General features: G+C 42.4%; 1 protein-coding gene and 1 pseudogene across 2 annotated transcripts in view; both read right to left on the reverse strand.

The window, feature by feature from the left end:
- Nucleotides 1-27549, reverse strand: part of LOC127621861 (MAM domain-containing glycosylphosphatidylinositol anchor protein 2-like) — a 286776-nt pseudogene that overhangs the window by 152408 nt on the left and 106819 nt on the right.
- The window catches only part of LOC127621889 (mitochondrial basic amino acids transporter-like), a 236701-nt gene that overhangs the window by 49663 nt on the left and 159489 nt on the right, over nucleotides 1-27549 (reverse strand). The window lies entirely within an intron of this gene.

A 27549-nucleotide genomic window follows, 5' to 3' on the forward strand; every position in this document is an offset into this window, starting at 1 on the left:
CGGTGGTCGGAGAGTTTCTTCCCTCCTCCCTCGCGGACAGCGGTCTCCCTCGACCCCTCCGCGTCTCTGGGGACGGCAGGGCACTCCTCCGCCCCGGCAGCAGCTCCATCGCTCCAGGCGGTCGGGGTATCCAGTCCCCACTTGCCCCGTAGGCGGCCATTCCCCGCATCAGGGCGGTCAGGCTACTCCGTCACCCGGCAGATGGCAGCGGCACTCCCTGGGTGGACGGCAGTGCCGAGGACTCTGCAATGGGCATCCCTCCTCCTTCCCGGCCTTTCGGCACCAATGTAACACAGTTAAATGATGGGCAAGGAGCAGGCGAGAACTGGCTTGTCAGTATATAAATAATATTTAATGAAACTCAAAACCAAAACACACAAACATAAACACACACATGACGGACATGCCCGTAATTCTCTCTCTCTCGAACCATCGTCACCGGCCGCCTTTATCCCTCTCGGGCCTCATCAGGCCGATTGGGGACCGGGCGCGTGATATTCTGACCCGGCCCCGCCCCCCTCTGAAGAATTGATGCATTTCTATGCCCAGACTTACTTTTTTGAACAAAGTACTCAGAAATCAATCAGAAACATAGAGGGGGCTACTGGATGCCACAGTCATATCGTATCCTAATCTGACGGCAAACAACACGCAAAACAAATTATATTTTCAATGGTCATCAGAGTTTTTGTCCGACGGTACAGTCTATCAATTGCTTGTTTTCTATTTTTAGCATTGCGCGGGTAACTCAATCTGCCGTGAACTGGTCCAAAAACATTCACAAAATAAGGCTGGGCATAGAAATGCATCAATTCTTGGACTTGAAACTCTTCAGACATGTTTAGTAAATTCTGGTCTCTGTTTTGTGTGCAGCTGTGTTCTGTTGTCAGATTGAAGTGGTTGCGCTGTATTGCTTTAATCTTATGGAAAGATAAAATGATGTTTCTCTCTTAACTAATAAGGTAAAGACCTTATTTCTTGTTGGATAAATAATTCAAGGATTATTTGCTAGACATTGGATCAACAGGTTATGCAATCTAAAGAACATTACATAGTCATAAACTGGTAATGCACACGCAGATGAAGCCCTGATGTCGGTGCAGAAGTTCCTTAATCTAGAACACACAGATGAAGCCCTGATGTCGGTGCAGAAGTTTCTTAATCTAGAACATGCAGATGAAGCCCTGATGTAAGTGCAGAAGTTCCTTAATCTAGAACACGCAGATGAAGCCCTGATGTCGGTGTAGAAGTTCGTTAATCTAGTACACGCAGATGAAGCCCTGATGTCGGTGCAGAAGTTCCTTAATCTAGAACACGCAGATGAAGCCCTGATGTCGGCGCAGAAGTTTCTTAATCTAGAACACGCTGATGAAGCCCTGATGTCGGTGCAGAAGTTCCTTAATCTAGAACACGCAGATGAAGCCCTGATGTCGGTGCAGAAGTTCCTTAATCTAGAACATGCAAATGAAGCCCTGATGTCGGTGCAGAAGTTCCTTAATCTAGAAATGAAGCTCTGATGTCGGTGCAGAAGTTCCTTAATCTAGAAATGAAGCTCTGATGTCGGTGCAGAAGTTCCTTAATCTAGAACACGCAGATGAAGCCCTGATGTCGGCGCAGAAGTTTCTTAATCTAGAACACGCTGATGAAGCCCTGATGTCGGTGCAGAAGTTCCTTAATCTAGAACACGCAGATGAAGCCCTGATGTCGGTGCAGAAGTTCCTTAATCTAGAAATGAAGCTCTGATGTCGGTGCAGAAGTTCCTTAATCTAGAACACGCAAATGAAGCCCTGATGTCGGTGCAGAAGTTCCTTAATCTAGAACATGCAAATGAAGCCCTGATGTCGGTGCAGAAGTTCCTTAATCTAGAAATGAAGCTCTGATGTCAGTGCAGAAGTTCCTTAATCTAGAACATGCAGATGAAGCCCTGATGTCGGTGCAGAAGTTCCTTAATCTAGAAATGAAGCTCTGATGTCGGTGCAGAAGTTCCTTAATCTAGAACATGCAAATGAAGCCCTGATGTCGGTGCAGAAGTTCCTTAATCTAGAAATGAAGCTCTGATGTCAGTGCAGAAGTTCCTTAATCTAGAACATTCAGATGAAGCCCTGATGTCGGTGCAGAAGTTCCTTAATCTAGAAATGAAGCTCTGATGTCGGTGCAGAAGTTCCTTAATCTAGAAATGAAGCTCTGATGTCGGTGCAGAAGTTCCTTAATCTAGAACATGCAGATGAAGCCCTGATGTCGGTGCAGAAGTTCCTTAATCTAGAAATGAAGCCCTGATGTCGGTGCAGAAGTTCCTTAATCTAGAAATGAAGCTCTGATGTTGGTGCAGAAGTTCCTTAATCTAGAAATGAAGCCCTGATGTCGGTGCAGAAGTTCCTTAATCTAGAAATGAAGCTCTGATGTCGGTGCAGAAGTTCCTTAATCTAGAACACGCAGATGAAGCCCTGATGTCGGTGCAGAAGTTCCTTAATCTAGAAATGAAGCCCTGAAGTCGGTGCAGAAGTTCCTTAATCTATAAATGAAGCTCTGATGTTGGTGCAGAAGTTCCTTAATCTAGAAATGAAGCCCTGATGTCGGTGCTGAAGTTCCTTAATCTAGAAATGAAGCTCTGATGTCGGTGCAGAAGTTCCTTAATCTAGAACATGCAGATGAAGCCCTGATGTCGGTGCAGAAGTTCCTTAATCTAGAAATGAAGCTCTGACGTCAGTACAGAAGTTCCTTAATCTAGAACATGCAGATGAAGCCCTGATGTCGGTGCAGAAGTTCCTTAATCTAGAAATGAAGCTCTGATGTCGGTGCAGAAGTTCCTTAATCTAGAAATGAAGCTCTGATGTCGGTGCAGAAGTTCCTTAATCTAGAACATGCAGATGAAGCCCTGATGTCGGTGCAGAAGTTCCTTAATCTAGAAATGAAGCCCTGATGTCAGTGCAGAAGTTCCTTAATCTAGAAATGAAGCTCTGATGTCGGTACAGAAGTTCCTTAATCTAGAAATGAAGCCCTGATGTCGGTGCAGAAGTTCCTTAATCTAGAACATGCAGATGAAGCCCTGATGTCGGTGCAGAAGTTCCTTAATCTAGAAATGAAGCTCTGATGTCGGTGCAGAAGTTCCTTAATCTAGAAATGAAGCTCTGATGTCGGTGCAGAAGTTCCTTTAGCTAGAACATGCAGATGAAGCCCTGATGTCGGTGCAGAAGTTCCTTAATCTAGAAATGAAGCCCTGATGTCGGTGCAGAAGTTCCTTAATCTAGAAATGAAGCTCTGATGTTGGTGCAGAAGTTCCTTAATCTAGAAATGAAGCCCTGATGTCGGTGCAGAAGTTCCTTAATCTAAAAATGAAGCTCTGATGTCGGTGCAGAAGTTCCTTAATCTAGAACACGCAGATGAAGCCCTGATGTCGGTGCAGAAGTTCCTTAATCTAGAAATGAAGCCCTGATGTCAGTGCAGAAGTTCCTTAATCTAGAAATGAAGCTCTGATGTCGGTGCAGAAGTTCCTTAATCTAGAAATGAAGCCCTGATGTCGGTGCAGAAGTTCCTTAATCTAGAACATGCAGATGAAGCCCTGATGTCGGTGCAGAAGTTCCTTAATCTAGAAATGAAGCTCTGATGTCGGTGCAGAAGTTCCTTAATCTAGAAATGAAGCTCTGATGTCGGTGCAGAAGTTCCTTAATCTAGAACATGCAGATGAAGCCCTGATGTTGGTGCAGAAGTTCCTTAATCTAGAAATGAAGCCCTGATGTCGGTGCAGAAGTTCCTTAATCTAGAAATGAAGCCCTGATGTCGGTGCAGAAGTTCCTTAATCTAGAAATGAAGCTCTGATGTCGGTGCAGAAGTTCCTTAATCTAGAACACGCAGATGAAGCCCTGATGTCGGTGCAGAAGTTCCTTAATCTAGAAATGAAGCCCTGAAGTCGGTGCAGAAGTTCCTTAATCTAGAAATGAAGCTCTGATGTCGGTGCAGAAGTTCCTTAATCTAGAAATGAAGCCCTGATGTCGGTGCTGAAGTTCCTTAATCTAGAAATGAAGCTCTGATGTCAGTGCAGAAGTTCCTTAATCTAGAACATGCAGATGAAGCCCTGATGTCGGTGCAGAAGTTCCTTAATCTAGAAATGAAGCTCTGATGTCGGTGCAGAAGTTCCTTAATCTAGAAATGAAGCCCTGATGTCGGTGCAGAAGTTCCTTAATCTAGAACATGCAGATGAAGCCCTGATGTCGGTGCAGAAGTTCCTTAATCTAGAAATGAAGCTCTGAGGTTGGTGCAGAAGTTCCTTAATCTAGAACATGCAGATGAAGCCCTGATGTCGGTGCAGAAGTTCCTTAATCTAGAAATGAAGCTCTGATGTCGGTGCAGAAGTTCCTTAATCTAGAAATGAAGCCCTGATGTCGGTGCAGAAGTTCCTTAATCTAGAAATGAAGCCCTGATGTCGGTGCAGAAGTTCCTTAATCTAGAAATGAAGCCCTGATGTCGGTGCAGAAGTTCCTTAATCTAGAACACGCAGATGAAGCCCTGATGTCGGTGCAGAAGTTCCTTAATCTAGAAATGAAGCCCTGAAGTCGGTGCAGAAGTTCCTTAATCTAGAAATGAAGCTCTGATGTCGGTGCAGAAGTTCCTTAATCTAGAAATGAAGCCCTGATGTCAGTGCAGGATTTCCTTAATCTAGAAATGAAGCCCTGATGTCGGTGCAGAAGTTCCTTAATCTAGAAATGAAGCCCTGATGTCGGTGCAGAAGTTCCTTAATCTAGAAATGAAGCTCTGATGTCGGTGCAGAAGTTCCTTAATCTAGAAATGAAGCCCTGATGTCGGTGCTGAAGTTCCTTAATCTAGAAATGAAGCTCTGATGTCGGTGCAGAAGTTCCTTAATCTAGAACATGCAGATGAAGCCCTGATGTCGGTGCAGAAGTTCCTTAATCTAGAAATGAAGCTCTGATGTTGGTGCAGAAGTTCCTTAATCTAGAACATGCAGATGAAGCCCTGATGTCGGTGCAGAAGTTCCTTAATCTAGAAATGAAGCTCTGATGTCGGTGCAGAAGTTCCTTAATCTAGAAATGAAGCCCTGATGTCGGTGCAGAAGTTCCTTAATCTAGAAATGAAGCCCTGATGTCGGTGCAGAAATTCCTTAATCTAGAAATGAAGCCCTGATGTCGGTGCAGAAGTTCCTTAATCTAGAAATGAAGCCCTGATGTCGGTGCAGAAGTTCCTTAATCTAGAAATGAAGCTCTGATGTCGGTGCAGAAGTTCCTTAATCTAGAAATGAAGCCCTGATGTCGGTGCAGAAGTTCCTTAATCTAGAAATGAAGCTCTGATGTCGGTGCAGAAGTTCCTTAATCTAGAACATGCAGATGAAGCCCTGATGTCGGTGCAGAAGTTCCTTAATCTAGAAATGAAGCTCTGATGTCGGTGCAGAAGTTCCTTAATCTAGAACATGCAAATGAAGCCCTGATGTCGGTGCAGAAGTTCCTTAATCTAGAACATGCAGATGAATCCCTGATGTCAGTGCAGAAGTTCCTTAATCTAGAACACCCATGGTGATGCCGGCGTAAATAAAAGGACATGTTTGATATACTGTAGCACCAGGACATGACACCGTTGTTTAGCAAATTAGAAAAGCTGTAACGCTACAATCCAGCCGCTTGCCATCGGACTTCCAGCTCATCGCCTACGCAGACCAGTTGCTCAGTTGACCAGTCTGTTTCAGCAGCTCTCAGTGTTGCATTCATTGGTTTTAATCACCCTCATGTATTTAATTATGTATCGTATGATACATATGATATCGAATTGAGAGCGCCAAATCGATGCGATAAGATACAATATCATATTCTTTTACACCCCTAGTGTGAAGCCAGATATAAAGTCAATTTGGGTTTAGACAGAATCAACTTTTTGGGTGAACTACTGCCTTGCAAGACCTGACACACTGTCTGCTTATTTAGCATTATCAGCATAAGACTGCGCCTATAAACTCACACAGCTCACCATCCAATGAAAAAGTCATAAACACCCCACATGCGTATCTTACATTGAACTATGAGCTCGACGACAGCTTCTCTGGGCTTGACGTTGAAGCCGTTGTACTGGCTGGTCTGACAGCTGATAAGATCCACTCATCTCGTGCGATACATTGACGATGCGCAGCACGCCGTCAGAACTCTCCATCTGCATGCTGCTGTCGGGCATCGGCACCTCCTTATCTGCGCGCGACCACAGGATGATGGGTTTGGGTTTCCTGAAACAAGGCACTCTAAGTCCACAGTCTCACCCTCACGTGCCACCAGCGGAGATTTGCCCCGTGGCACGGTGAGGTTCGGAGGAACTAAGAAAGAGAAGAACAGAGGAGGGACTGATATGGGACTCTAGAAAGGCAGCGGACAGGATCACTCAGGATGGTCAACAGAGGTGAGATTGGTGGCGATATGAATGTATAAATAAGCGTATGGTTGGTGTTTATGGATGTAGCTGGACATCAATGTTTGATTTGGTATGAGAAGTGATACTGAACACAAAATAATGTCAAATCAAGAAAATCATCCTCTTAAAGCTGACACTCTGAATTGTATCACAACAACAGTTTTGATGGAACAAAAATACTTGCTGAAGTCACAAACTAGATAAAAGCTAGCTAACACAATTTCTTACACTTTGGAAAAGAAGCACATTTCAAGTAAGTATTTGACCTTAACTGCTTGTTAACTGCACAGTGATATTCCTTGCATCCCTAAAAGACCAGCGTTACAATTTTGCAAAGTCACCCTGAATCAAAATGCATAAAATTCCAAATTTTCGAATTTCCTAATTGCTTCCAAAAATCCCTTTCAAGGCATATCATTTTTTTTCTAGAGGTCCACCGATGGTGGATTTTGTGTTACCTATAAATAAGGTGGTGGAACATCCTGATAACCAATGAATCGGCTGATAGTGTGAGTGGTGGTGGTGTAGTGGGCTGAAGCACATAATTGGTAAGCAGAAGGTTGCTGGTTTGATCCCCACAGCCACCACCACTGCGTGTCCATTGTAAACAAGCCCAAAACACGTAAGAGACTCTTATTTTGAAATAAGACTTGGCTCCGTTAAAATGCTCTATATTTAAGTTTTACTTAAATATATTTACATTTACATTTAATAAAATGTATCCCCTTTTCTCCCCAATTTGGAACGGCCAATTCCCAATACGCTCTGAGTCCTCGTGGTGGCGTTGTAACAGTTCCACTATTACAGGGTGTAATTTTCTCCCGGCCACTAGGGGTCACCGGGGAGAATGTTGTCACTAGGACGTGGTTTCTTTAAAGGAGGGAGAGAAGAAGTAGGGAGGACAGGTGCTATGGGGAGATGGTGATTTAACTGTTTGGGGCCCTCCACTACGAGAGGGGATACAATGTTAAGTGAATGTATTTCAATGCTTGACATATGATGTTTTGACATATTGCTAAACACTGGCAGATATACTCAGTGTTTGGAGTCTGTAGAAAATGCCTGCAGGAATGAGAAAGGTGGCTACATGCAAACATGACTGAAGGGACTGCGGATGAAAGTGGATACTGATTTTTTCCATGCACCATTTTTTGGATTGGATTTACTCTACTGCTATTGCTTGGACTCGGTCTTTTCTAATCATTTCCATCAGAGACTTGGCCTAGGTCTTCCAGGCACCTTTGGACTCTAACAGATAAGTCATGCTTTATGTGATTGTCTAAGTAATGTTGTCTATGGAATTGAGGAGTATTTAAAGGAATGGGTAATATTGGAATACTGCTATTGTGTCCATCTGAGAGGGAAACAAGCTGCTTATGATTGTCAATGTATAAGTTTTGGTATTTCTTTTGTTTTTTTTTCAATGTTTTGTTAATTCATATGGCTAATTTTGATGGGTTTTTTTTACTACACGGTGTAGTTAAAAACATTAAAAAGAGGGAAAATCAGAGGGTTCTCTCATGACCTGAAGATTCTGGTGTGATTTGCAATAGGCAATTTTCAATGGGTGGAACCCCTTTCTTTTGTGTAGCCTTTACCTAGGTATAGTAGGGAGGTGGTTACAGCGTAGTGACTCGCCTCAATCCGGGTGGAGGAAGATGAATCTCAGTTGCCTCCACGTCTGAGACCATCAATCTGCACATCTTATCACATGACTTGTTCAGCGCGTTACCAAGGAGACGTAGCGCATGTGGAGGCTTCACGCTATTCTCCGCGGCATCCACACACAACTCACCACACGCCCCACCGAGAGCGAGAACCACATTATAGGGACCACGAGGAGATTACCCCATGTGACTCTACCCTCCCTAGCAACCGGGCCAATTTGGTTACCCCATGTGACTCTACCCTCCCTAGCAACCAGGCCAATGTGGTTGCTCCATGTGACTCTACCCTCCCTAGCAACCGGGCCAATTTGGTTGCCCCATGTGACTCTACCCTCCCTAGCAACCAGGCCAATTTGGTTGCCCCATGTGACTCTACCCTCCCTAGCAACCGGGCCAATTTGGTTACCCCATGTGACTCTACCCTCCCTAGCAACCAGGCCAATTTGGTTGCCCCATGTGACTCTACCCTCCCTAGCAACCAGGCCAATTTGGTTGCCCCATGTGACTCTACCCTCCCTAGCAACCAGGCCAATTTGGTTGCCCCATGTGACTCTACCCTCCCTAGCAACCAGGCCAATTTGGTTGCCCCATGTGACTCTACCCTCCCTAGCAACCGGGCCAATTTGGTTACCCCATGTGACTCTACCCTCCCTAGCAACCAGGCCAATTTGGTTGCTAAGGAGACCTGACTGGAGTCACTCAGCACGCCCTGGATTCAAACTCACGACTCCAGCAGTGACAGTCAGCAGCTTTACTTGCTGAGATACACAGAACCCCTAAGTTTTACCAAATTATGCTTTTTATAGACTACATACAGTATTCACCAGATGAGGTTTAAGGAATAAGGTTTATTATTATTATTCATAAGATGTGAAGTTGGAGACACAATGCAAAACAGCATAAAACCAATGAAACACAGAAATACAATAAAACTAATGTCCTAAACAAATGTTAGTTAACACCAACCTCTTAATCAATCGTCAAATTAATACTAAATACATTTTCTGCATGTTTACAAATAAATAAAATAAAAAACACAGCACAGATGGATGCAAGAAACCAGCTTATGGTGGCTAGCCAGTTTCCCAGCGTTAGCCTGGTCTGTTTTGATGATTTCGGGGAAGTGTTCAGTACTTCTCTGCCGATCTTTAGGCTGGTTTATGCTGGTTTGTTATCAGCAGGGTTTAGTTGAAAGAATTCGACCTAAAGGACTGAATTTGCTTCATATGCATAAAATGCTGCAACAATGACCCAAAAACGAGCCAGAGCCAAATCCTCAGACAGAATATATCAGAGCTGCATAATAATGCAGTATTTTGTGGATGGAAATACTCTCATGGTTTACTCGTGTAATAGAAGAGTGTATATTAATAATAGATGTTCTTCCATTCCTATTTCAGAAACAGAAACCAGCTGTAATGAATGGCTGTTTAGGGTTTAAAGTGTTGGTACATCATATCGGCGCTGTGTGGCTCATAAACATCGTGCTAATGCGTCTCTGGGTAGCAGTTAGAGCTGTTAGCATTAGGTGCTGCTGTTATTGTGATGAAATTCAGTTCTGGATCACCACTGGAAGAGAGACAGTGTGACCCTTGTGATAGATCATCAATAATGGTTGTTGCCTTCCAATGTGTCACACCACGATTCATAACACATCTTAAGCACGTGTTGCTGTTTCAATGTCGCCACAAGGGGCCCTTTGGCAGATATGAGTGTGAAATGTCTTCTACAATGAGTGTTTTACTACTGTCATGGAGGTGTAACAGTTCGAAGTGAGTTCAAATTAGTGGTTGACCGATAAGGATTTTTAATGGCCGATGGCGATATCCATGTTTATAAACTTCATCAAATGTTAAAAAACTTCACCAGATGTTTATAAAATTAATCAGATGTTAAAAAACTTCACCAGATGTTTCAAAACTTCACCAGATGTTTATAAACTTCACCAGATGTTTCAAAACTTCACCAGATGTTTCAAAACTTCACCAGATGTTTATAAAATTAATCAGATGTTAAAAAACTTCACCAGATGTTTCAAAACTTCACCAGATGTTTCAAAACTTCACCAGATGTTTATAAAATTAATCAGATGTTAAAAAACTTCACCAGATGTTTCAAAACTTCACCAGATGTTTATAAAATTAATCAGATGTTAAAAAACTTCACCAGATGTTTATAAACTTCACCAGATGTTTATAAACTTTACCAGATGTTTAAAAACTTCACCAGATGTTTCAAAACTTCATCAGATGTTTATAAACTTCACCAGATGTTTCAAAACTTCACCAGATGTTTCAAAACTTCACCAGATGTTTATAAACTTCACCAGATGTTTCAAAACTTCATCAGATGTTTATAAACTTCACCAGATGTTTCAAAACTTCACCAGATGTTTATAAACTTCACCAGATGTCTATAAACTTCACCAGATGTTTCAAAACTTCATCAGATGTTTATAAACTTCACCAGATGTTTCAAAACTTCACCAGATGTTTATAAACTTCACCAGATGTCTATAAACTTCACCAGATGTCTATAAACTTCACCAGATGTTTCAAAACTTCACCAGATGTTTATAAACTTCATCAGATGTTTATAAACTTCACCAGATGTTTAAAAACTTCACCAGATGTTTATAAACTTCATCAGATGTTTGAAAACTTCACCAGATGTTTATAAACTTCATCAGATGTTTATAAACTTCACCAGATGTTTCAAAACTTCACCAGATGTTTATAAACTTCACCAGATGTCTATAAACTTCACCAGATGTCTATAAACTTCACCAGATGTTTCAAAACTTCACCAGATGTTTATAAACTTCATCAGATGTTTATAAACTTCACCAGATGTTTAAAAACTTCACCAGATGTTTATAAACTTCATCAGATGTTTCAAAACTTCACCAGATGTTTATAAACTTCATCAGATGTTTATAAACTTCACCAGATGTTTATAAACTTCACCAGATGTTTACGTAGGGAGTGGATGGGGAAATAGACACCCAATGCAAACTTGAATATAATTTAAATTCAACGAAACACCTCAAATTAAACTGTGAAACTCAAAGATGAGACACCACTAACCTCAAACAACTTCTTGAGGTGCATCCTTGATGCTTTTTAAACAGTAATTGCAGTTTTTATGAATGCTGGCGCTTTTCATTTCAATATCCACACCGACTTATAGACACAATTTATAATGGTCTACAAGCACTTCAGCTTAAGCCTTTAGACCAAAAGGTTTTAAAGATCACGAGAAACACAAATTCAGACTCTTGGAAATAGAGTAAAGCCAGCCAATCAGGTTGAAGCTTGATGGCACACTGTCTGGCAATGAGACGAGCTTTTCATCTCTACAATCACTGAAGATTTGTTATGAAATAATCTTCTCACTGCCTTTCATACTATTATTTATATGCCTTAAAAACACTACATTGTCAAAGCAACTGTCAGTGTTTTAAAAGATAAACGTGTGTGGAGATCATATAATGTTGCACTGCACACACACAGAAACCTTCAATGTGTTTGACAAGACAGTAAATATATAAAAGTGCCACAGAGACAGAGGAAACGGCATCACATGTTCACTGCCATGGCAACACTTCAGCCCATTAATGTCGGTACATGTCAGTTTCTCCACGAATCAAAAAACCTTGACAGAGAAAGAACTCTGGGGCAGTGGTGGCTCAGTGGTTGAGGCTCAGGGTTACTGACCAGAAGGTCGGGGGTTCAATCCCCAGCACCACCAAGATGCCACTGTTGTGTCCTTGAGTAAGGCACTTAACTCCAGGTTGCTCCGGGGGGATTGTCCCTGTAATAAGTGCTCTGTAAGTCGCTTTGGATAAAAGCGTCTGCCAAATGCATAAATGTAAATGTAAATGTAACTCGTTTGTATTGAATTACTGGTGAATAAATGATTAGAATGAGAGAATCTCACAAAAGCATGACCAGCTCCTATTTCACCCCAAATCTGAGGAAAGAAACAAGAAATACAACTTTGCATGGAAAAAAGAGGCAAGTGAAGGGTTTATCGTGATCTATTCAAGCCGGACAAAGATACATATTTTAGGGAAAAGGTCGAGGTCAGGTCAGGGATAGGTGCAACATTCTTATTGACAATATTGGGGGTGTTGGCTTGATGTAAATGTTGGTCCAGGACTGACAAAAGTCATGTTCTACTTAATTCTGTTATTAATGTTTGTAAAAAATGGTAAAGCACTTTGGTTATAACACTTGTTGTGTTTAAGTGTGCTTTATAAATAACCTTGAACTTGCCAGGAGAAGATAAACAAAGATAAATACATTTATACAGAAATACGATGTATGACGAATGAATGTCATAAACGCTTCAGAAAGCTCATGTGGAGTAACTGTGAAACAGGATGATAAATAAACCGTGGACAAAAAGAATGACCCCTTCATGGACACACTTTATGCCTTATAACTCACATACAGAGTGTGAATTCAGTGAGTTTTAGTGTGTGACACACACACACACACACATATGCGCATACACACACACACACACACTCACACACTCACGCTCATACACACACACATACACACACACACTCACTCACTCACTCACTCACTCACTCACTCACACACACTCACGCTCATACACACTCACACACACACACGCACACAAACACACTCACACACACACAAGCACACACACACACACTCACACTCATACACACTCACACACACACTCACACACTCACTCACACACACACGCACATACACACACTCACACTCATACACACTCACACACACACAAGCACACACACACACTCACACTCACACACTCACACACACACTCACACACTCACTCACACACACGCACACATACACACACGCACGTGCACATACACACTCACACACAAAAACACACACACACGCAGGCACACACACTCGCACGCAGACACGCACACACACACTCGCACGCACACACACAAACACACACACACACACACGCAGGCACACACACTCGCACACAGACACACACACACACACACACTCATACACACGCACACACGCACACACACACACACACGCACGTGCACACACATGCAAGTTCACACACACACACACACAAACACACACACACACGCAGGCACACACACTCGCACGCAGAAACGCACACACACACTCGCACGCACACACACACACACACACGCAGGCACACACACTCACACTCATACACACTCACTCACGCACACACGCACACACACACACACACACGCACGTGCACACACACACACACACACACTCGCACGCAGACACACACACTCACACGCACACACACACTCGCACGCACACACACACACTCACACACACACAAACACACACACACACACACACACACACACACACTCACGCACGCACACACGCACACTCACGTAACACTCACCCACACACACACACACACACACACACTCACTCACACGCACACACTCACTCACGATGGTGGTGCCTGTGGGGAACAAACCAGCAACCTTCTGATTACCAGTTATGTGCTTTAGCCCACTATGCCACCACCACTCCATCCTCTTTAGTAACCTGGTATGGTATGGCCAGTTGGGTATCTGCTTAACTAAGACTTGAACTCTGCTAATCACCAACAATCTCCAGTCACCGCTCTCACACTTCCTCTGCACTCGGGCAGCCTCTTTCCAGGTAAATGAAGTTGAACTCAAGCACTAAAAAACTAATTGTTTCGATCTGGCATTTTGATAAGTCCAGGAGTCATGCTAAAGGACGAAGAGAACGTAAGGTTGATTGAACGCTGCATAAGCGCTGTTATCTCTGCCGGTCTGCCGTCCTCATTATCCCAGCACATTTAAATGTAATGACTAATGCTAAGATTAATTGCCTGGTAGCTGATAGAAGCATCAAGCTCTCTCTCACGATACAGCTTCATTAAAGACGGTGAGCAGAATGAAGATTGATTGCATTTTACCTCTTGGAATGAGAATGGAAACTACTCGCTATTCCGAGCATTTCGGTCCCTCGTTAATCCTTTTGCTATCAGAGGGAAAATCTTTGCACTTGCAGTCTCACTCTTCATGAATAAATCATTAGTGGTGCAGTTTCAAATGAAGGAAATAACCATGTGTCTAATGAGCGAATGATGGTGCAAAGCTGTTTGTATGAAGCGAACAAAATGATCGGATTTTATGCTAGATGGCTAGAAGAATTCTCTGGACTCTTAGGCTACATCTATACTTTGAAAACACTGTAATATCGCTATGGTTACCCCTCTCATCCAGACTAGAATGGGGTGGAAAAGTATTTCGAGAACGCCCTACATGACCGCATACCAGTAACGTCGCTCCCTATAAGCAGACTACGCAGTCTGTGTAGGGCACCAACTCACTAGGGGGGTACCATCTTACCCTAGGAGGGCACCAGAAAGTCCACCGGCTGCCCTTACTCGCACATTATACGTTAATCAAGGACCCGAAAGCAGTTGCGGAAAACAGATGATCGCCATCCCCTTCCACCCATGACCATCCACGTCCATCCCCTTCCACCCCCGACCAACCGCCGTCCATCCCTGTCCATCCCCTTCCACACCCGACCATCGCGTCCACCCCCGGCCATCCCCTTCCATCCCCGTCCACCCCGTCCACCCCCTTCCACCCCTGACCATCCCCGTATATTCCCTTCCACCCCTGACCACCTCCGTCCACTCCCGTCCTCCCCCGACCACTGCCGACCATCCACGTCCATCCCCGTCTACCTGGAACTATAAGTAGCACCTGCCGCATAATTTGGAAAACAAATGATGTTAGGGAACTGAAAATTTTAAAGGAATATACTAGGGAGCACCATCTTACCCTAGGAGGGCACCAGAAAGTCCACCGGCTGCCCTTACTCGCACATTATACGTTAATCAAGGACCCGAAAGCAGTTCCGGAAAACAGATGATCGCCATCCCTTCCACCCATGACCATCCACGTCCATCCCCTTCCATCCCCGACCAACCGCCGTCCATCCCTGTCCATCCCAGTCCATCCCCTTCCACACCCGACCATCAGCGTCCACCCCCGCCATCCCCTTCCACCCCCGTCCACCCCTTCCACCCCTGACCATCCCCGTGATATTCCCTTCCACCCCTGACCACCTCCGTCCACTCCCGTCCTCCCCGACCACTGCCGACCATCCACGTCCATCCCCGTCTACCTGGAACTATAAGTAGCACCTGCCGCATAATTTGGAAAACAAATGATGTTAGGGAACTGAAAATTTTAAAGGAATATACTAGGGGAGCACCATCTTACCCTAGGAGGGCACCAGAAAGTCCACCGGCTGCCCTTACTCGAACATTATACGTTAATCAAGGACCTGAAAGCAGTTGCGGAAAACAGATGATCGTCATATAACCCGACACCCCCCCCACCCGAACCAAACGTTCACCCCCACTCCCCAAACCTCCACCCCCGTCCATCCCCGTCCACCCCCGTCCATCCCCTTCCACCCATGACCATCCCCGTCCATCCCTGTCCATCCCCGTCCCTGCCCTTCCACCCCCGTCCATCCCCTTCCACCCCCGACCACCCCCGTCCATCCCTGTCCATCCCCTTCCACCCATGACCACCCCCGCCCATCCCCTTCCACCCATGACATCCCCGTCCCTCCCCGTCCATCCCCTTCCACCCCCGACCACCCCCGCCCATCCCTGTCCATCCCCTTCCACCCATGACCACCCCCGCCCATCCCCTTCCACCCATGACCATCCCCGTCCCTCCCCGGCCCATCCCCTTCCACCCCCGACCACCCCCGTCCCATCCCCGACCACCCCCGTCCATCCCTGTCCATCCCAGTCCATCCCCTTCCACCCATGACCACCCCCTGTCCATCCCCTTCCACCCATGACCATCCCCGTCCCTCCCCGGCCCATCCCCTTCCACCCCCGACCACCCCCTGCTCATCTCCGACCACCCCCGGCCCATCCCTGTCCATCCCAGTCCATCCCCTTCCACCCCTGGCCCATCCCCTTCCACCCCTGCCCACCCCTCGCCCACCCCTTCCACCCCTGACCATCCCCGTGATATCCCCTTTCACCCCTGACCACCTCCGCCCACTCCCGTCCTCCCCCAACCACTACCGACCATCCACGCCCATCCACGCCCATCCTCGCCCACCTGGAATTATACGTAGCACCTGCTGCATAATTTGGAAAACAAATGATGTTAGGGAACTGAAAATTTTAAAGGAATATTCCGGGTTCAACACAAGTTAAGCTCAATCGACAGCATTTGTCTGGCATCATTTTGAAAATATTGCAAAAACTGTTTCCGACTCGTCCCTCCTTTTCTTTAAATGTGTGTTCCAGTGAGTCACTTCCAATGCAAGTCAATGGGGTTTCATCTGTAAACATTAAAATACTGTTTCACAAGTATAGACACAAGACATGAACAATATGTGTGTTAACATGATTTTACTGTCATTAAATCACTTAATAACCACATCTGTGTGAAGATATAGAAGATTTTACAACTTTGTTACCATGACGATAATGTCAAACCCAATCTATTTATAATAATTTATAGTACATTACAGCTTAAATAATACACTTGTTGTAACAAAAAAAAAGTGCTTTTATAATATTATAAGTATCAAATTTCTGTTTTTAAACCCTCCAAAAATTTGCCCCATTGACTTCTATTGTAAGTGTCTCACTGGAACAGATTTGTGCTTTTTAAGTAAAAGTTGGGACTAGTCGAAATCATTTTTCATATACTTGTTTTGATTGAGCTTTGCTTAACTCCTTAAAGTCATTTTTCCACACCAGTCTGTAATTGCATTCTAATATTTTCAGATAAATTTGCCCCTAAACTGGGTGGTCACTTCCTGTCTAAATTGTCTTTTACCCCGGGAATAAAGAGACAAAAATACTGATGAAGAAACAGATTTTTGTAGTGTTGCCTGCAGTGGAATGATTCCAAACTGGGCACCAGCACAACAAAAAATGGCCATTTTATTTCCACATATCTCTCCTGCTGCTACATGAGTCATCTCTGTACTGTCGAACAGGTGTGTTTGGACTATTCTGTGTCCAACGGTGGATATTTTGGGCCCAGTCTCGGTCCAAACATATCCACAGCGTGAATCTCTGGCACACATGAGGTGTAATCTGCTCTAAACTCTTTTATTAAGAGCTCTAATTGGTCCTTTAGAAGCTCGGCAGTGGGCACAAACAAATAATCCTGACAGCGGCTCACGGCAACAACATACGGGTGCATTATGAGCATGTGGACGGATAAACACATGCACTTTATGAGAAAAAACACATGATAAATATTAGTGATACACATATACAGATATGATATAGATTATGATACATTCTGTGACTCTCAGAAACTAAGAAACGGCTGAAAAATCACAAACTTATGTATGTTCACCATATGTGAGAACTTATGCATGTTTTTCATGAAGGTGTCCAAATACACATTCTTCACAGGAAGCTGCTTAAAAAACAGGAGAGGTGGCATATGCAATGTTTATTGATGCTAAGGTTTACAACTGTACCGCTTTTTGCCAGACGCTCCATATTATATCCCATACAGCATCACTTTTAAAGGCAATGTCTGTATTTTTCATTAGGGCACCCACAGGCAGAAACATAAATCAGCGCCTGTGTGTCTGGGTGTAAATAAGGCGGCTCTGAAAAACTGCTTTAGTTTTGTTCCCAATCATGTCGACTGTATCTGAGATCTTGTGTTGATACTACAAAGCGATCAAACAAACACATTTTTTGTTCTCCAAAACAAATAAAAGATAATAATTGTACATAAGAACTAATTACACATGCAAACACAACAATGACTAAAGGTTTGCATAGCATGCACACATGATTTTAGTCATGAGATTTCACAGAATGAGTTTCATTCTGTGTCATTTGAGTCATCATTGAGTCTGTGTCGTGTATTTGGCGCCATCTCCTGGTGGTCATATGTAACATTGTGCTTCATGTGGATTATCTAATGATCTATATACATCTTAACAGATAGTGTCCTGAACACAAAAGAGAGGTAAACAAAACAGACGTCCTTTCCCTATCCCAACACCTAAACCTAACCGATAGTGTTCTAAAAGCAAATTCAACATGAACACATTTACTTCTATGACACTTTCGCTTCATTTACACGATCACCTCGTCATATCGACCAAATCATGTTGGAAAACGTGTGTGAATGTAAGTGAGTGTAATATAAGTGTTAACATTTATAGTTTTTAAATGAAGCATTTGAGTAAAAGTAATTAGATATCACAAAAGTGTGCAAGTAATAGTGCAAAAACCTGTGATTTGTGTGAAAGTGAATAAAACACACAGTTATTGTACAGGGTGCCCCCTCCAAAAAACTAAAAACGCTGCCACTATGTTTTATTGCTCATATCTTAATAATGCATAAAGACGTTTGCATGATTTTTGTGGACTTTTACGACTTTTTGTAAACAACAAAATGACGTCACTGTGACTTATTTTACTTATTTATTTAATTGTAGCAAGTTGTTGCTCAATATGATGTCTCAGCGACGCTTATTTTGTTGTTTACAAGAAGTCGAAAAAGTACGCCAAAATGACGTAGCAATCGTAGGGGTAGCGTCGTAACGCTAATCTATATTTCACCAGGACACTGTGGCAAAGCATAGAAATTGGCACGTAAAACTCAGTTTGCATAAATGTATTTATAATAACGTTCATTCTATGAGACTAGTTTGGCTAAATGGATGTCTTTGACCACTGCCACGTTTTGCAGTTTTTTTAGCATTTCTCACAGGAATGCTGCATTTTTAGACGCCGTGTTAAATTAAAAACAACTTCATCTGTTAAAAAGTTCCCTCTAAGTATGAGGTTAGTTCATCTAAAAGTCAACATTAAATCAAAATCGACTTTTCCCCTGATACGCCGTCACCTGGTCCTCAAACACTCGTCCACCCTGTGGCGGACAACAGCCGCTACTCCCCGGGCGGACTGGAGCGAGTCCTGCGACCCCTGGCAGATGTAACGCCTCTCCGCGTTCTGGCGGTTGGTAGCGAGCCCCTCTGCCCCTCGGGGACGGTGGCCATTCCTCCACCTCCTTTATGGCGAGGAAGTCTGTGTCCATTAACTATAAAACTTTTAATCTGTCATATTGTATATGGATGATGGCATTTCTATCCTGAAAAGATTAGCGACGTCCCGGAGAGCTGTATGTAAATCAGTGCTACTGAACGTGTTGCTGGTCCTATCGTCTCTGATCATGTCGTGTTTGAGACTCACCAGTGGTGGACGAGATGTTGACGTCAATGCTGATCTCTGGAATCCTGCCCCCTCGCAGCGACGCCACGCACGTGTACGTGCCGAAGTCAGTGAACTTCAGGTCGATGATGTCGAGGTTGGTGGTGCCGGGCGAGATGTCCGGATCGGTCTCGCGTGATGACCATCCGCTCAGAGCTCCGCAGCTTCGACCGTTCTTCAACCAGCTGAACTGCAGCTCCTCAGGAGGCGTGGCCTCAACCTGACACGAGATCTTCACCTCGCGCCCGATCTGGATGTTGTCGTCGTTGTGGTACGGGTCCGGCGTGATCCAGAAACGACCCTTTTTCAGTGCTGGAATGACAAAATCAAGAAGACAAACACAGTAAACAAGATTACAGAACTGTACATGTGTCTTGTTTTCCAGTATAAATATCTAAACATCGTTATAACAAGATTAATTGAGATTGAGACCACGCCAAATATATCTTGAATTAAACATATGTTTCATACACGAATGTCTTCTTATTAAAATAAATGTTGTATATAGACAATGAAGCCTAGTTTGTTGGTTATAAAGTGTTTTCTAGTATAATTCAGCCCATTTGACACCCCGATTCTCACTACAACAATGCAATTATTGATGGTCATTGTGATATTCTCACTATCCCAACTTGATCTATTATATATTTATATTTATTTTAAACTATCTATGCATCATAATAGTAATGTCTTGGTAGTGACACGGTATGTAGCAGAGATGAGATGGGAGACCCAATTCCCACGACTTAGTAGGTCCTTGTGGTGGCGCGGTTACTCGCCTCAATCCGGGTGGCAGAGGACAATTATCAGTTGCCTCCACTTCTGAGACCACCAATCGGCGCATCTGATCACGTGACTCGTTGAGACTCACCACCACGAGGAGGTTACCCCATGTGACTCTACCCTCCCTAGCAACCGCAACAATTTGGTTGCTTAGGAGACTCACAGCATGTGGAGGCTCATGCTACTCTCCACGATCCACACACAACTCACCACATGCCCCATTGAGAGAACCACTAATCACCACCACGAGGAGGTTACCCCATGTGACTCTACCCTCCCTAGCAACCGGGCCAATTTGGTTGCTAAGGAGACTCACAGCATGTGGAGGCTCATGCTACTCTCCACGATCCACACACAACTCACCACACGCCCCATTGAGAGCGAGAACCACTAATCACGTCCACGAGGAGGTTACCCCATGTGACTACAATCCCTAGCAACCAGGCCAATTTGGTTGCTAAGGAGACCTGGCTGGAGTCACAATTCTAGGGGTGATAGTCAACAAAAAATACTCGCTGAGATACCCAGACCACCCAGATTTTAATTTAATCGTCAATTTAATCATTGTACAACAGCAACTATTTATACTGAAATACAATAAAAACAAAAGTAAAGCGAATCATCAATGAAAACACGTTGCGGTAATGATAATTAGGCGGTAAAATGTGTTGAAAATAATGTCACAATGCAAACATATCTCAATGGTCTTAAATGTAGTCTCCTAAATACATTTCACACAAACGAATCATTTTTCATATTAACTCTTTTAAACTGTTTCAAATGACCTTGAATCATAATTGAATTTATCTCAGTACAAATACAGACTGAAACTGCTGTGATGCATCAACAGGTCTGAAATAGCAGCGTCTGTAACATTTTCAATGAAACACTTGAAAACCAATCAACATGCAGATGCAACGGCCCGAGTCAATCACCCAAATCACACTTTGTACTGGGCACAAAACCAGCACCAATTCCACTGCTGGCATCCGCAGCAGGCAATACAATCACGCTTATTTACCAGCGAGGAAGGTCAAAGGCTTCTCACGGAGAAAGATCTGCCCTTTAAGTTACCAAAAGCCAGAAAAACACATTCTACCGTGTTTACCTAAAGTCAACAATCAAAACTGTTCTTGTTTACTTCCTTAAATGTCCCTGTACATGTTATTCTACAGAAAATAAATATGATTCATTGGATTGAATTGTAATAGATTTCTCCACCTCTTAAACATGTTTTCGTTTCTGCTGATATAATCAAAGCTGTATGGGCGGGCAAAATAATATTAACCAATAGTGGCATAGCCTGCGTTTTCACAGTCCGTTCTTGTGGTGGTAACAAACGTCAGTCCTCAAGGGGGCCAATCAGTGTCCTTCTAATGTCTAATTTTGGGAAGAGAAATTGGCTCCAACTGTTGAGAGGTGGTGTGGGGGCTGGGGGGGGCCAAAGGTTGTTGAGCGGGGGGCTGTTTGCTGTCCTTTTTTGCATATCATGGCACCTATTTGTTGTCCGTTCTGCATAACTTGGTGGGTCATTTTTGATTATCGCCTCCCATTAGGCACGTTTGAGCTGACCCACTGGCCCGCTCAGTTCAGCCCAATGGCCAGTCCGCCCCTGAACGGCCCCAAAGTCGCCAGCCCACTCAAAAATGCCTGGTATGCCAGATTACCATTCCAGCCCTTGTCCGCCATAACAGTAGTTGACCTGAAAGACAAATCTGACTAAAGAAGACAATTTATGCTAATGTTCTCTATAGCGTCCCTTGTGGTAACACTGAGAATGCAACGTGTACTTGCATTGCATTATGAGTTGTGCCATTTCACATGATGCCGTTCACATAGTAAATAATGGCTGTTTTTGGTCTAAGAAACTTTGACTGACATTATAACTTCAGGAGAAGAACAAAAATACAATGCTACGCAATATGTAGAATATGCCTTTTAAGAAGCAAATGCAACTAATTGGAAGATTTGCATTTACATTTACGCATTTGGCAGACGCTTTTATCCAAAGTGACTTACAGTGCACTTATTACAGGGACAATCCCCCCGGAGCAACCTGGAGTTAAGTGTCTTACTCAAGGACACAATGGTGGTGACTGTGGGGATCAAACCAGCAACCTCCTGATTACATGTTATGTGCTTGAGCCCACTACGCCACCACTCCAGATTTGTCGTTTGGAAAGGCAAATAATTTATTGTAAACCCTTTCAATGAGGTGGCAGAATGTGCCCCGCTTCTACAGGCCTGTTTTTGTGGTAATTTCTGTGCCACTGTTTCAGACACTCATCTAGATTCATTTGGTATGCAGACTGTTTACCGTATTCACAAGGCGTGTTTTATCTCTCAAACAAAAGAGCAGTCAGAGTCATGCAATCTTTTTATCTTCTCCTCCATGACATTATCAGACTCAAACGAGAAGGAGGACGTGAAAAACAAGAGTAACACAAAAACAAAAGCGTCACCTTGAACTGCAGCTGATGTCTAATGCATGTTTGAATCATGTCAACATGCTAAAAACTGCACTGTGGCCAACCTAGTGTGGGCTGGTATATAGAAATATTTAGAAAGAGATATTTCTATACTGTTAATTCCTCTGTAGGTGTATTTCAGAAGTTATAAACCGAAATGTGACGATAACTCTGTGAGACGCTAATACTCACTGTAGTTTGTTCTCTTTGCTCATTATATTCTACTAATCAAGACCTTTCCAAAGATATATGACACATGGCTGTGTGATCTATTTTTTTATCATTATCTTTTTACTGGTTCTAAGTATGATTGATGTGATCGTAAATTTGCAAAAGGATCAGGTCTACTTTGTCAGCAAATTTAAAAGCAGTATTGTAGAATTGGTCATATCAGCTATATTCATTGTAAATATAAGTGTCTAAGCTTTAAAATGACAGCTGTTGTGCGCCGTGCAGGGCTGCTCCGAGTGTAAGAGGATAAACGTGAAAGTTACAAAGAAACTGCAGTAATGCAAAACTATAGAGAGGGACTCATCACAAACAAGTAAAACAGTTTACAAGTCAATGCATTCCCAAAACAATTAATCAGTAAGTTCCCAAATAAGCCAGCGAGTCAATGTGTTCCTAAACAAGTTATCGAGTCAACAAGTTCCCAAACAATTTGCCGAGTCAACATGTTCCTAAACAAGTTGACAAGTCGACATATTTCCAAACAAGCTTACAAGCCTACACGTTCCCAAGCAAGTTTATGAGTCAAAGCATTCCCAAACAAGTTAACTAGTTAACAAGTTTCCAATCAAGTTAACAAGTCCCTAAAGTTTTTGAGTCGATGTGTTTCCAAACAATTTAATGATTCAACAAGTTCCTAAAAGTGTTAACAAGTCAACAACTTACTAAACAAGTTAACGAGTCAACATGTTCCTAAACAAGTTAACGATTCAACACGTTCCCAAACAAGTTAACGAGTCAATAAGTTCCTAAACAAGTTTACGAGTCAACAAGTTCCTAAACAAGTTAACGAGTCAATAAGTTCCTAAACAAGTTAACGAGTCAACAAGTTCCCAAACAAGATAACGAGTCAATAAGTTCCCAAACAAGTTAACGATTCAACACTTTCCCAAACAAGTTAACGAGTCAATAAGTTCCTAAACAAGTTAACGAGTCAATAAGTTCCTAAACAAGTTAACGAGTCAACAAGTTCCCAAACAAGATAACGAGTCAATAAGTTCCCAAACAAGTTAACGATTCAACACTTTCCCAAACAAGATAACGAGTCAATAAGTTCCTAAACAAGTTAACGAGTCAACAAGTTCCCAAACAAGATAACGAGTCAATAAGTTCCTAAACAAGTTAACGAGTCAATAAGTTCCCAAACAAGTTAACGATTCAACACGTTCCCAAACAAGTTAACGAGTCAATAAGTTCCTAAACAAGTTAACGAGTCAACAAGTTCCCAAACAAGTTAACGAGTCAATAAGTTCCTAAACAAGTTAACGAGTCAATAAGTTCCTAAACAAGTTAACTAGTCAACATTTCCCCAAACAAGTTTACGAGTTAACAAGTTCCCAAACAAGTTTACGAGTCAACACATTCCTAAACAAGTTAACAAGTCAACATGTTCCTAAACAAGTTAACGAGTTAACAAGTTCCCAAACAAGTTAACGAGTCAATAAGTTCCTAAACAAGTTAACTAGTCAACATTTCCCCAAACAAGTTAACGAGTTAACAAGTTCCCAAACAAGTTAACGAGTCAATAAGTTCCTAAACAAGTTAACTAGTCAACATTTCCCCAAACAAGTTTACGAGTTAACACATTCCTAAACAAGTTAACAAGTCAACATGTTCCTAAACAAGTTAACGAGTTAACAAGTTCCCAAACAAGTTAACGAGTCAATAAGTTCCTAAACAAGTTTACGAGTCAACACATTCCTAAACAAGTTAACAAGTCAACATGTTCCTAAACAAGTTAACGAGTTAACAAGTTCCCAAACAAGTTAACGAGTCAATAAGTTCCTAAACAAGTTAACTAGTCAACATTTCCCCAAACAAGTTTACGAGTTAACAAGTTCCCAAACAAGTTTACGAGTCAACACATTCCTAAACAAGTTAACAAGTCAACATGTTCCTAAACAAGTTAACGAGTTAACAAGTTCCTAATCAAGTTAATGAGTCAACAAGTACAATATTCTAATGAGTCAACAAGTGAGTCGATGTGCTCCCAAACAAGTCGGTAAGTCAACGCATTCCCAAACAATTTTACAATTTAACGCGTTCCCAATCAAGTATACAAAGTGGCCCATTTCCAAACAAGCTTACAAGTCAACGTGTTCCTAAACAAGTATATGAGTCGACGCATTCCCAACCAAGGTAACAAATCAACAAGTCAACAATTTAACTGATGCGCAGTCACGGGTGTGAGAATATTGACTATTTCACAATGGTTTCAAATGTGGCACATCCAATCAGAATTAAGAGTAGGAATGATCCATTTTATAATGTATGCTTTACTGTTTTGTGTCTTTTGTTTTTAACTCAAGTGTTAGATAATGTGAAGCTGTTTTTAAACTGATGCCAGGTTTGTGTCCATCGAGTTCCAAATAACAAGAGAAAGTAATCAAATAAGACAATTCTGAGGACCCATGCCAAATTTCATCCAATTCTGATACTACTGTAGGTGGCGCTATTACATAAGGATATCATAACTGTGCAACTGTGATCAAAGCAGACATTCGACTCCAAAACAACTATGCCTACAGCGTCCACAGAAAGCAATCCTGTCAATGTTTTGGCTTGGCAACTGTACACATCAGCTTTACTTTCTTCGTCAAAGCGCTTCAGAGTTATGAGCAAATGAAGAATTTAGGGTGTCCCATTTCCACCTATCGACCTCTATCTACTAAACGCAAAATCCAAACTTAATGAAACTTGGTAAACTTTGACACTAAACCATTTTGAGGACGTATGCCAAATGTCGTCCATTTCTGTCTATGGTAGGCTATATGGGGGTGCTACTCGGCAACTCTTTCATCAAGAAAGCTGGAATTTGGCATGCATGTTCTTTGATATAAGTGCTTACATATCCTTAAAATCTTGATTGGACAAATCAACAAATATACCTGCCAACAGCAGCTAATAACTTGGCCAATCATAATGAAACTTGGCACATTTCTACTGTTGCCCAGTATACACAATCACACCAACCTACACTAGTCTACATGGACCCCAGAGACAGACATGTCAAAGAGAAACAGTCCTTTAACAGCCTCAGTCAAGAATACTTTAAGAGTATATCCACTTCTAGAGTGTTTGAATTCTGCATGAATTGCGCCCGTCTGCTACTGTTGCCATTTCAGATCTAATGGAGTGTGTCATGTTCAAAGTGGACTGCAAATACACTAGATAGTGTACTGCACAACAAAGAGCAGGTACACTGTCTCCTCCCCTCACAGACACAACACATGCGGTCTTTGAAAGTGTGTTCAACTTCAATAAGGACACACCGAGGTAACAGAACTTTCCCATTTGCCCCGTCCAACTGAATGTTCATGTCATCCCTTCTTGCACTTATGTATAACCCATGAGCTTGTGTGGTGTTTGGGGAGAATTTTATTTGGCTGTGACACAGTTGAACAGAAATAGACCAAGAACGAATGGAAATGACATGAGTAGCTTATGAAACGAAAAGGAAAATTCAAGACTTGCAGAATCCGCAAGTTAAAGGAGAGTCTGTTGCTCATAGAAACGGCAGCTCTGAAAGAACTGAGGCACAGAAATGCGAGTTAACACACACAAAAGCAAGTTTGAGATGCATTATTGATGCTGTGGCCTCTGCTCTGTTGATCTCTTTAAAACCCTTTGATGTTTCTGTCATTGAATCGAGAGCCGATACCACTCATCCTTTTACACAGAGCTGCCTTGAGTCAAGATAAAAGCACATGATTATCAAAAGCTGAATGCACTGAATAATGCAAATGCATTGTTCATTAGGGAGGATGCGTAAAATGCAGTTCATACAACAAACCTTTAAACAGGTACTGTCTGAATAACACATATACATACTGTATTCAATAAATAAACACAAAGATATATTATTAAAATTAAAAATGTATGTATAATTCATGATAGTATTTCTTGCTGAAGTAATAAATAAATAAATACATTTTTATATATATATATATACAGTGATGGCCAAAAATATTGGCACCCTTGGTAAATATGAGAAAAAAGGCTGTGGAAAAAAAATCTGCATTGTTTATCCTTTTGATCTTTCATTAAAAAAATTCTAAAAAATCGAACCTTTAATTTAAGTAAAACAATTGAAACGGGAAATATCTCATTATTAAATAAATGTAAATATTCTCAAAAACACGTTGGCCACAATTACTGACACCCCTAGAAATTCCTATGAGTAAAATGTATCTGACGTATATTCCCATTCATATTTTAACATTTTTAATACACCTGGGTGACTAGGAACAGGAAATTGTTCAGCCATGACTTCCTGTTTCACAGGAGTATAAATATGAGGTAACATGCAGGCCAAATTCCCTAAATCATCAATCACAGCGGGTTACACTAAAGAATATAGATCTGATGTGTGGCAGAATGATGTTGAGCTTCACAAAATGGGAAGTGGCTATAAGAATAGAGCCAAAGCATTGAAAATGACCATTTCCACCATCAGGGCAATAATTGAGATGCTCCAATCAAATTGAGATCTTAAGAATCGGTCTGGAGGAGGACGTGTGTCTATATTGTCTCCACACATGGTGAGGTGGATGGTTTGAGTGTCCAAAAAGTCTCCAAGGTCACAGGTGGAGAATTGCAGAAATAAGTATATCAATATCAGACATCACCTACATCAGAGATGGGTTTGGTGCACACAGAGATGAAGAAGTACCCAATGCCAACGGTTAAATATGGTGCTTGATCTTTAA

This window comes from Xyrauchen texanus, chromosome 28 (assembly GCF_025860055.1).
Source record: "Xyrauchen texanus isolate HMW12.3.18 chromosome 28, RBS_HiC_50CHRs, whole genome shotgun sequence".
Taxonomy (NCBI): Eukaryota; Metazoa; Chordata; class Actinopteri; order Cypriniformes; family Catostomidae; genus Xyrauchen; species Xyrauchen texanus.